General features: G+C 45.8%; 1 protein-coding gene across 5 annotated transcripts in view; it reads left to right on the top strand.

Annotated features, from left to right (window-relative positions):
- The window catches only part of atos (atossa), a 121,468-nt gene that overhangs the window by 79,363 nt on the left and 29,924 nt on the right, over positions 1 to 12,181 (top strand). For 2 of the 5 annotated variants that reach the window (XM_045750254.2, XM_045750256.2), the window contains one exon: positions 342 to 473. The exons of the other annotated variants lie outside the window; for them this stretch is intronic. The gene's annotated coding sequence lies outside the window, so the exon portion shown is untranslated. The remainder of the gene's footprint in view (positions 1 to 341; positions 474 to 12,181) is intronic. 5 annotated transcript variants of the gene reach the window in all.

Raw genomic sequence — 12,181 nt, 5'->3', positions numbered from 1 at the left:
GTGTCTGGGTACCAGGGAATGCTGGTTACCTCTTCAGGTCGTCAGTAATGGGAGGATACACTGACAAGTTGTCTTAGCCGCAACTATAGGGCCAGATTCGATAAAGAATTGGAACGTGAGGAATGTTATATGTATAACGCACCAAGTACAAGAAGGCTAGTAGGCGGGGCCGGGGAGCTAGACCTCGCCTGCATGTATAATAACTATTAGGTAAGCCCCCAGTCTTCCTCGTCCCAAGTGAGAGTTTTCACTCGACTAGTTTAACACTGTTTTCTGCACATTATGTTAAGTGTTTGATAGCCTAGCACCATATTGTTACTTCACCCTCTTCCCGTCTACAGCTTACGTCGTCACCCGTCACAAGTCACCCGTCACCCAGCAAGTGTCGACCAAGGCTACAAGTCACCCAAGAGTCACCAGCAATGTCACCAAGGAAGTCGATGCTCCTCAGTTCTTCACTGGCCAGCGTCCTTGTAGGTAACTTCCTCTGTCCGTATCATCCATGTCCGTACCCCTTTGGTCCTGCCTTTATCACCCCCCCCCCCTCCCTCCCTCCCTCCCTTTACCCGTATACATAAAAACTCTGGAATTGGGCTGGGGAAGGGGTGAAGTTTGTGCCCAATCGTTCCAGTGGTAAGATTGAGTTATTTTCTAAATTACCTACAAAATTACCCCCAGTTCCCCTAGCAGTAAATAGGTACCTGGGAGTTATACAGCTGCCACGGGCTGCTTCCTGGTGGTGTGTAACAAGGCCTGGTCGAGGACCGGGCCGCGGGACGCTAAACCCCGAAATCATCTCGAGATAACGTGAGCTGAAGAGATGCTGGAATAAGATGCTTGAACAGCCCTCAAGAAAGTCGTAGCTGATTGTGCCGTGTACCAGCCTGTATCCCTCGTCACTATATTTCTTATCTTTTAATGCTGTCTGTCCCGTTACCTTGAAGTGTTTCCGGGGCTCAGCGTCCCCGCGGCCCGGTCCTCGACCAGGCCTCCTCGTTATTGCCTGTCCTGTCCTGCCTCTCCCAATAATTATTTCTGGTTCATGTAAGGTGTCCGCCCCCCCTCCCCGTGTTGAGGGCCGGTGGACACGCAATTTAAATTCTCTGAAAAAGTTTGTATTAATAAGTGCTGTGAGATGTAGATCAGGAGCCGGCGTGTTTTGAAATAAGTTTATTGAGGTAAAATACACACAAAGGGATGAGGTAGCTCAAGCTATTCTCACCCCGTTCAGTACATCGTGTTAATACATACATAGACACACATCACAAACAATAAACATATTACCAAACATTCTGAGAGATAAACATCTACATTTCCTCCTTTACACTAGTAGTATGCCGTGTTAAAACCTTTTTATTAAGAGTGTAAAGCATGGCTGAGTAGCAGTGTCGGGGTTTGACTCGGCTACTGGGAATGAAGTGTAAGTTTTTCATAAGTAAACAGCGAGGGGGTTTGGCGGGTGGATGGAATCACTTTTGGGTCTTTGTTTGGAGGACGGGCTGCACAATACTTGTTCAACATGTGGGTCTTGACAGTACTATAATTACAAGCTTTGCTATCAGAGTCGCCCTAATGCCCTTGGGCCAGATTCATGAAGCAGTTACGCAAGCACTTACAAACCTGTCCATCTTTCCTCAATCTTTGACGGCTTTGGATACATTTATTAAACAGTTTACAAGCATGAAAACTTCCCATTTAACTGTTATAAACAGCCTCCTGGTGCTTCGGAGTTCATTAACTGTTTAATAACTGTAAACAAAGCCGCTAATGATTGAGAAAAGATGTACAGATTCGTAAGTGCTTGCGTAACTGCTTCGTGAATCTGGCCCCATGTCTTACAAGGAGGTGCGTGGAAGCAGGCAACATGGTGGGTACCAACCTTGGTACCTGGGTTACCTTCAGTGACGAGACCGCAATCAATCTAACAGTCTCCCTTCAGTTTTGGTCACCTTGAGGTGCTTCCGGGGCTTAGCGTCCCCGCGGCCCGGTCGTCGACCAGGCCTCCTGGTTGCTGGACTGGTCAACCAGCAGTTGTCAACTCCTGGTTGTCAACCTGCTCCCCAAGCTCGCCAACCGACACCAACTCTACATCCCGTGTAAATTTGGATGTTTAATCTATGTATACCTCGTATACATAGATTACTTGTATTGCTATTGTGGAAATACCGGTTTTCATACATGTAGTGTTTTGAGAATGCATTGGAGTCATCTGACTTACATTCACAGTAACCAATGGATATATTAATAGCCAATATCCCTCCGTAATGTCTCTGAACTCGTCTAGATTTGAAACTATTGAAGTGACAGCACACTGACCTTTGACCTGTAACTGGCCGGGAGCACGTTGTTGTTGTTGTTGTTTGATTTAGCTACTCAGAACGAAGTGTCCATGTAGCACGGGCTATGGTGAGCCCGTAAACCGGGAGCACGATACATCTTGACCTATAATTGGGTATCACCTGCCCATGGTACGGGCACCATTCCTTGCCCACCGTCCCATCCCAAATCCTTATCCTGACGCCTTCCCAGTGCTATATAGTCTTGATGGTTTGGCGCTTTACCCCTGATAGTTCCCTTCCCTTCCCATGGTATTTGGACTTGACAGTATGAGAATCCTTGAACACCAGGTATATCCCGGCACAGCTTGACGTGATCGACTCCTGATAACTTGAGGCAAAGTGAAATTCACACCAGTTACTCCATATATCATTCTATTATGCAGGAAGAACCGCACGTCTATGGGTCATCCAATAATGTTAGCAGACTTCTAGATGTTACCACTGCTAGGCTTAGGCTCGGCTACAAGTACCTCTGGCAGTTTACACCACCTGCTGATGTAGATCTGACTAAATGTAAACTGTCAGCAGAACTATTCGCATACTTTGCGTCATTATATAATGGAATGTGAAAAAATCGCGGAATTTAGAGATAACACCATCAATGGTGTCCAAGAAATGTGTAAGTACTTCATTCATAATGATGTACTGCCGGGAATCTTAGCGAAGTATCCATAGTTTGCTGACTGTAGGTGCAGCTACCGCCCAGTTGGGTGGGTGTGGAGCACATGACTGTAAAGCTGCCGCCCAGTTGGGTGGGTGTGGAGCACATGACTGTAAAGCTGCCGCCCAGTTGGGTGGGTGTGGAGCAAGACTAGTAACTATGTGACTCACCATAGATGTAAAGTGCCTTGTATAGTGACTGTTGTGAGCCTCTTGTGGAATAACTTGATATAAAAAGATTACCGATGTGTGTGTATACATGTACATGTAACTAACAGTTGTGTAACTAGCGTGAAAAGATTGTCACTTTCTTAGCTAAACGAACTCTGGGGTTCAGTTCCTGAACCCATTATGTGCCTCTGTAACCCTTTACACCACCGCCCACGGCATGGGTATGGGGTGCATAATAAATGGAATATGGGCCAGGCAAGACTCCCGTCTCCCCCCCCTCGCCCCCCCCCCCATGGGCACACGCCTGCTCGCCCACCTGGTGGCTGAGTGGACAGCACGCTGGACACGTACCCCTGTGGACCGGGGTTCGATTTCCGGCGCCGTCGAGAAACAAAAATGGGCAGTTTCTTTCACCCTGATGCCTCCGTTCACCTAACGGTAAATACAGTTGTTACGGGCTGCTTCGTGTGTGTGTGTGTGTGTGTGTGTGAGGGGGGGGGGGGGGAAATGAAAAACTGCAAATGCAGTTTAATGCTGATAAATGTAAAGTTCTGACGCTAGGTAATGATGATAGTTACAAGATACGCAAGCACAACTTGGTGAATACACATACACGCGCGCACACGTACGCACGTGAACACGAGTGCTAGCAGGCAGAGCATTTTGGGCCTCCCACCGCCACAGTCCAGGCAGTCTCTTGCCGACTCTTGTAGGGGGGGGGGGAGGTGGCCTTGGACACTGTGGGGCCAACACTGGAAGACTGTGGGGGGGGGGGTGGAACACTGAGTGTGTGTGATCTTTTGTTTAGATGGTGAGGTTGGCATAGTGTAGCGGACACCCGCTAGGTGTAGCAATAGTCAGGTGATGGGGGTGTACTAGCCATTCCTTCACACCCTTGTGGTGTGTGAGGGGATACGCTGCTAACACTGCCTTAATGATCGCCAAACATAACTTTTCGTGGTAGCGGCTGAGGGAAGTAGGTTTTAAGCCAAGCCTGGCCTCGGGCCGGGCTTGGGGAGTAGAACTACTCCCAGAACCCCATCAACCAGGTATCAACCACCCAGACGGCAATTGCCCTTCTGTTCTCCAAAGTATATGGTCTAATGTAGACGGGATCTTCCATCCACCAGACCTTCCAAGACAAAATTCTTGCCAAAATTGTTCTAATAGATTAAGGCTAAATAATTGTGGTTAAGCGTGTTGGAAGTAGGTGAGGGTTGTGTGTGATGGATGCTGGGAGTGGTTTAGGGCAGCCCGCGTGACGACTCTAGACGTCTGACGGCCGAGTGCACAGCACTCGGGATTCGTAGTTCTAAGGTTCGATCCCCGGCGGAAGCGGAAACAAATGCGCCTAGTTTCTTTGCCCCTGATTGGGGCATCAGGGTGTTCACCTAGCAGTAAATAGGTACCTGGGAGTTAGACAGCTGCTACGGGTTGCTTCATGGGGGATGTGTAACAAAAAGGAGGCCTGGTCGAGGACCGGGCCGCGGGGACGCTAAGCCCCGACATCATCTCAAAGATAACCTCAAGATGTAAGTGACAGCTCCAGAGATAACCGTGAAGCTGCTATCTTACCATCGTGACAAAATATACCAATAGCCCACGATGACAAGTTACAGTATCAGTGTGTGTGTGTCAGGTCAACTTACACTATCTCCAGAAGATTGCTTCCTTTAGCTAGGTTTCTTCAGCATGTAGACGCTGTATAATCCCCGCTTGTGGCCCGGGAATATAAACATGGATGCCTTTTGAGATTTTCCCAATTGCAGTTCAAAAGAGGCCCCAAGGGTGGTGATATTGGCGAATGTACACCATCTAGTATACTCGGGCGCAGGTTCGAATCCTTGTCACGGCCCTTGTGGATTTGTACACCACCTACTTTCTCCAATACCGACACTGCCTCCTGTACTCCCCCCCCCCCACCACCACTAAGGGAGTACATCGTGTCACTCAAGCGCTGGAGGCCGGCGTTTGTCATTGTTCTCGACACCCCGAGGTAATCAACGGTGTAGTAAACCAATCCCGGCCACTGTCAAGTAGGGTGGACGAGTTTTACAGTCCCGCTCCTGTGCCAGGTAAGTCCACTACGGTCTCACCATAGCCCATGCTACTTTGGAACTTTTGTTCCCAGTAGCTGAATCTAAAACAAATGTTAAGTACCTCACCATTACGGTGTTCTATCTCCCCCCCCCCAACCCCCTCACCAGAGGACCCATTTCTCCCCCCCATCAACTCCAAGAGTGTGGGTTGAGTGCGCCAGAGTTAGATAATCTGCCCGCGCGTGCAATCATTTCATCAGTGGGTGAAGGACGGGGTTTTACGTCTAGCGGCAATTTAAAGTTGCACCGCTAATAGCTAATAGATTAGATGACTAAAATAACTGAAGTTAATAACATTAAAAAAGCGCAATAAGTGTTAATCGTATTATTGCAAATAGTGAGGTTGTGATAGTGAGGTTTATGGTGAGTGGGCGGAGTGCATGGCCAGCTCAACCTTGAAGCACTCCAGGGACCTCAACGCCTGCTTGAGTACGCTACACCTAGGGTGTAGGGGGGGGGTGTAGGGTACACTAAACACATACACAGGTGGCACAGTTAATGTCACGTAGCAAGAATTGGTGGGTGTGTGCGGGGGGGGGGGGGGGGGGGTTAAAGGTAGATGATGATGGTGATAAAAGAACAATGAAACGCCTCGAGGCTTTTGGCGCCCCAAACGTCTCTTGCGCTGGCGATTGTGTTGGGGACTTGGGCAGTTGGTGGGGGCTAGGGAGGGGGGGGGGGGATTTAGGGGCTGGGGGACAGGCGGCCGTATTGGTTTTTATTACCACAAAATTGGCCATATACATGTACAATGGATGTTTTAATGAGTTCTGAAGAACGAGTATTCCGGCAGACTAGCATCGTCACCTCGCCTCGCCCGCAGTAAACAGCACCTTATGTGTTGAGCTTGTGCCTTGTGGGTGGTAAGGGCTGTTGTTTATAGTCGGCTACTGGCAACCAAAAGTTGCAAGTAGCACGGGCTATGGTGAGCCCGTAGTGGACTTACCTGGCACAGGAGGCAAGGCTGTGACTGATGGGCAGTAGGGAGATAGCAATGCCTTGACATGACCGTGAATTTTAAGAATATTACTTGGGGGTCTGATGAAAATAATTATATATATATATGTATGTATTTATATGTATTTATATTTGTATAACTTTAATAATCACGTGCAACGTTTCAGGGGAACCTTTAGTAATGTTGTAGGTTATTTAATTTGGAAATGAGAAACATGGAAGTTAATAAACATTAGTTTAAATTGCCAAGAAGTTAAGGTAGTTTTATCTACTTTTATACACTTATGTTTAATGCTCAAGTGTTCACTGTTTTTGGTTTTAGTGATTATTAGGTAAATATTAAATAGTCATAATTGTAACTAGTATATTTATTTCCAGAGCTAAAAAAATCAATCGATTAGCTTGTAAATGTAAGATTTATTAAATCTCTGGGAGATTTATTGAACAGTATTTTATGTGGTATATTGTGTATATATACTTTAAATTATGTACTTCATTTCACTTAATTTGATGAAAGATTATACAGCATTTTGTTAAGTTTATGAGGATAATCCATAGTATGTGGATTGTTCTTATATTAAGCACGCTCGGTTTGTAATTGTGGCTTATTGCTACCTGTGGCAACTGCGTAATGGCCAATTCCTTTCATCTGGAAGTAGATGAAGGCCGCGGTATATAACGACCTCCTAACGACTGTTGGAGGGTCGTTACCTTTACCCAAGGTGGTTAGGACCCCATCAGTGGTTACCTTCACACTGTTGGTTCTCTCCCCCTCCCCTTCACCTGGAGTTCCAGGCCAGGCCGTACCTCCTCATTTTGGACTATGTACTGGGTGAGGATCCAACCTTGTCCTCTTGCAAAGAACGTTGCTATTCGCACGTATGCGTTACATAAGGCCCAAAACTGTCGTACTAGAAAATGGAAACGACTGGCTAAAGTGACGTGCTGTCCCGTTTTCTGTTTTGGGGCCTCCTGGTAGGTTAGGGGAGACCACTTTAAATTGACTGTTTTCTTGACGGTGGGAAACATTATGAGGACGGGCTGATCCATGGCCCAGCAGGGGGGAGGGGAGGCTGGCCAGGTGGCCCAGCAGGGGGGGGGAGATGGGGAGGGGAGGCTGGCCAGGTGGCCCAGCATGGAGGGGGAGATGGGGAGGGGAGGCTGGCCAGGTGGCCCAGCAGGGAGGGGGAGATGGGGAGGGGAGGCTGGCCAGGTGGCCCAGCAGAGACTGATGTATTTCCTTCAGATATGACCAACATACAAGAAGTTGGATATATACTGTACCTAGTTACATATTTCTATGCCTCCTTTTCCCTAGAATTGTGGTGGATGTAGAGTAGAGCCTCTGTACTCTACAGAGGCTCTACTCTAGAGCCTCTGTAGAGTAGAGCCTCTGTAGAGCAACTCACCTGGGTTCGCCTTGGGGACCCAACCCCAGGCTCTGAAGGAGGACTGACTCGGGGTAAAAGCAGAAATCCTCGTGTATTGATGATAGGACCCATATTAGTTCTCATATCATTCGTGTTAATGACCTAAATAGGTACAGTTTTACATGTCGATATTTGCGGACTATGCAAAATTGAGTAGACAGATGAGATCTGTGAAATAGATGAACTTTGTCAAACTAGACGAAGTTAGAGAGTTGGTCAAAGATGGCTAAAAGTTTTAAGCACCAGTAAGTCCAAGATGATGGAAGTGTGAATAGGTGACAGGAGACCAGCAGGATAGTAAAGCTTAACTTGTCAGAGGGCTAGTATAGTACATAAATGTACTAAATTAGGTCTAAAATTGCATAGGTTAGACCTAGGAGAGGCTAGGGTTATGGTTTAGTCACATTTCTGTAATTCAGAATTCCAGTAGTACAAAGCAAATGTTTTTTTTTGGTACAATAATCCATGTTTTGCAAATTATATCCATAGTAATTATTGGTTCTTATCACCTTTGGAGGATGAGTGGGTTTTAATACATTGTTCTTTAATTATTTAATGCAACCAGATTTAATTATAGGAAATATTGTTGGAACAAAATATAACTCCCCAAAGAAGGAAACTCAAGTTCCTGATGGAGTTGTCTCACCAGCTGGATTGATTCATGCCTTGGACAGCGGGCAGCATGCCAGCCACAGTGACCTTACTGATCCTTGGATCATTGGAATGAATACCTTGGCTCACCAAGGCATCCTTGTCTCTGGCCTACCTGAGAGCATACCAAAAATGGAAGCGTCACACTTAAAAATAGGGAATTTATATTGCGTGGTCCATCCCTGGCAGTGTTGGAGCCGCTGTGGCCAGGCTGGGGGCGAGTCAGGTGACTCACAAGGATAATACTCAAGGTTACAATGCCGCGGGGAAGGCATGGCGCTCTTGAAAAGCTGCATCTCATCATTGTTTACAAATTAAAGTTTCTCCGTCAAGTAATTTATCTGCATCATCGCCACCAGCTAGCAAGTGCGTCATAAATCTACGCAAATCGCTGAAAACTCAACGCACCCAGTTAGCTGTGTAGCAAGGATATTATGTCGGTAATATGCACAGTTTTGGGATTTACGGGTAGGCGGTTCCATGGATTTATAACCCTGTGGGTGAAAAAGCATCACCTGTTGTCAGTCCTACATTATGGCTTGTTGAGCTTGACACCATAGCTTCTCTTTTGGTACATCTGACCTTTTGAAGAAATTTGTCTTGATAAACATCCTTTAACTTGTTCAGTATTTTAAGTTTCAATGATCTCCTTGTCGTGCCTGGTTTGCAGTATTGTTAGCCCAGTGGCCTTCAACCGTTCTTGATACTAGAGATGACTTGGCTCTGGAATAACTTTTGTTACCCTATATAATACTGTTTCCAGAGCAGCTATGTCCTTCTGAAAGTGAAGTCTTCATGCTTGGATACAGATATTCAAATGGGGGCACATTTACTAATGTGCCCCATTTCATATTTACTAATGTGCCCCCATTTCACATTTACACAAGCACATTTACTTTATTTACATTTACACTTAGAGATTTACCGTATACGGTTGAATCATTACCTTCTTTTTCTTAGTCAAATGTGCGCTTGATTATTCAAAGGGTTTGGTTAGCTTGTCTGACTGCTGTTCTTACTTGTTGTGCAACTTCTAGTGAGTGGTGGATTTTGACTCCAAGGTTCTTTTTTTCATTAATATGCCGATTTTTGTCTTCGTAAAAAGTGCTGACATATTGAACAGTACACTCTTTCTTCTTCTTGATAGTAGATGCAGTTTGCATGAAGGGTGTATAAAACCCAATGACTGCACCAGGACAAAGATGTTAGATTTGCCTTGATCTTTTCCAGGTATATTTTTAAACTCGGCAGTTACTGCTTTGGTGAGTAGGCGGTTCCGTAGGTTCCATAACCTTGTGGGTGAAAAAGCATCTCCTATTCTAGGTCCTACATTGTGGATTGTTCAGCTTGAAACCGTTGCTCCTTTTTTGTGTTATATCTGACTGTCAGAAAATATTTGGATCAACTTCCTCTAACTTGTTCAGTATTTTAAAAGTTGCATAACAAGTAGGTTGTGCAAATCTCCAATGTCGAGATTTATACACAACAGTCCCCATGGTGAAGTAGTAACACACTCTCCTGGCGTTTCGCGAGCGCTTTGGCTTGGGTCCGTATCCAGGCCGGGGATGATTTACTGGGCGCTAATCCTTAACTGTAGCCTCTGTTCACCCAACAGTAAAATGGTTACCTGGTTGTTAAACGATTTGGTGGGTCATATTCCGGGGAAAATTAGGATTAAGGACTTGCCTGAAACGTTGTGCGTGCTAGTGGGTGTACAAGAGTGTAAGAACTCTTATATATATAAATTACAAAAAAAAAAAAAAATTAAATGATATTGCAGTACAGGCATGGCAGGGCAGATGTTAGCCCAGTGGTCCCTCAACCATTCCTGTTACGAGAGATGATTTGGCTCTGGAATTGCTTATGTTGCCCGGTGTTGCACCTTCTCCAGAGCAGCCATGTCCTTTGAAAATGAGGTTTTCATGCTTGGATGCAGTAATCCAAATGGGGGTGCACCAAGATTTATGCAGTTAAACTATTACTTTTCCTTGTAGTCAAATTTGTGCTTGATTATCCCAAGAGTTGCTTATCCCAAGACTGCTGCACCCACCTGTTGTGCAACTTTTAATGATCAAATCTGATTTAATCTTCATCAATCTGATTTAATGTAATCTATTAATTTGGTAGTAGAGTGGGTTATGCTCCACATGCATGGCCTTGCATTTGTCGACATTAAAAAGCATTTGCTAGTCTTCTAGCCATTTGTGGAGTTCATGTATGTCTCTTTGTAAGGCTTCAATATTATCATAATTTCCCTTTTTATCATAAATCTTTGCAAATTTGATGATGTGGTTTGTAATATTCTCATGTCACTGATGTATGACAAAAAGGGTAGGTCCCAAAAGGGACCCGTGTGACACCCACTTATCGCATTTGTCCATTCAGATTCGCTTCCATTTAGCACAACCCTTCTTCATTCCTCCAACCATTGTTTTATCCATTCTAATCTGTTAACATTTATTCCATGGGCCTGTAATTTCCTTGCCAGTCTTTCATGTGGTACCTTATCATAAGTTTTAGCAAAATCCATGTACAGGGGTACCTCGGTTTAAGAATTTAATCCGTTCCTGGAGACAGTTCATAAACCGAAGCGAATTTCACCATAAGAAATAATGGGAAATGAATTAATCCATTCCTGCCTCCCCAAAATCTTCACTTCAATGTAAATTGTATACCCAATTCACCCAAATCTTCACTACAAAAGTATGTTCAAATTATTACTTGGAAGGGGAGTCCCCCTTCCATTATAACATCTGGCAGTGAAGATTTCTCTGGAGTGCACTCTCTGGTATGTTTTGCCTGTATACCACTAGGTCCTGGTTGTGGCTCACTGCTTGAATTTCTCACAAGGAATGTTACGGCCCTCTTGGGTTGCAACTGGGTTCTTTCTCTGATGTTGTTAGGGTTCCGGCCCCAAGCTAGTAGTGGCTTTCAATGGGTGTGTTCCATAACGCAAGTAAATTAAAGGGGAAGGGATAAAACTGCTCTCTATTAATTATATATTAGCACCACCACCACCATAAATAAATATATAAACAGTCTCACACTTATTATTACTACACTTATTTACAATCACTTGTCTTCCTCCGAAGACTCAAGACGTTCACGGTGCTCAAGACGAGTGGTCCTGGTTCTATTGTGGCCTCACGATGAATCCTTTGATTCCCTCGGCGAGTCTACCCCGGCCACAGGCCAGCCAAATCAGTCCCACTGGGTGCACCGTCGTGGAGGCCTTCAACCACAAATCCAGCCTGTAGCTGGCAGGTTCCAATCAGCAACGCTGCGTAGGCCACTCCACGACCGATACTAGGGTTGCGAGCCCTAGGCAGGAGCCTCGTGTGATTTCACAGATCACTCTCCTCACCACAACACCCCAGTGGTTAGTCTTCTCCACCAGTCAGTCCCGGGTACGACAAATCCTCAACTGCCACGTCACAGGCCGGCTAACACAACAGTGTTATCCGGGGGGTGACTCACAACTTCTACAGCTAACACAACAGTGTTATCCGGGGGGTGACTCACAACTTCTACAGCTAACACTTGGAGATTCTACGGCTGCCTTGGGTAGACTGATCCAACTTTCATTACAGCAGTCCCAGGTCGACTCTGTAATCAGACACGTCATCAGTACTAGTTATACTCTAGGGCACCTCACTTACAGGCTTTGACACAAACGCCCACCTATCCACTCCATAGATGGCGTTGCTGTCTAAGCGTCACCTCACCAGAGGTCAGCAGTGGCTGTGTTATGAGCTGATTAGGACGGGCAACTAGCCCTTGTGGCCGGTATATTTCGTCCTCACTAGATAGCGTCGTCCATTTGGAGGGGGTTTCGGGAGCTGACCCACAGATGGCGCGGTCGTCACTGCTCCGT

Source organism: Procambarus clarkii, chromosome 49 (assembly GCF_040958095.1).
Source record: "Procambarus clarkii isolate CNS0578487 chromosome 49, FALCON_Pclarkii_2.0, whole genome shotgun sequence".
In the NCBI taxonomy this organism is placed as follows: domain Eukaryota; kingdom Metazoa; phylum Arthropoda; class Malacostraca; order Decapoda; family Cambaridae; genus Procambarus; species Procambarus clarkii.
This window is presented reverse-complemented; position numbering and strand designations above follow the sequence as displayed.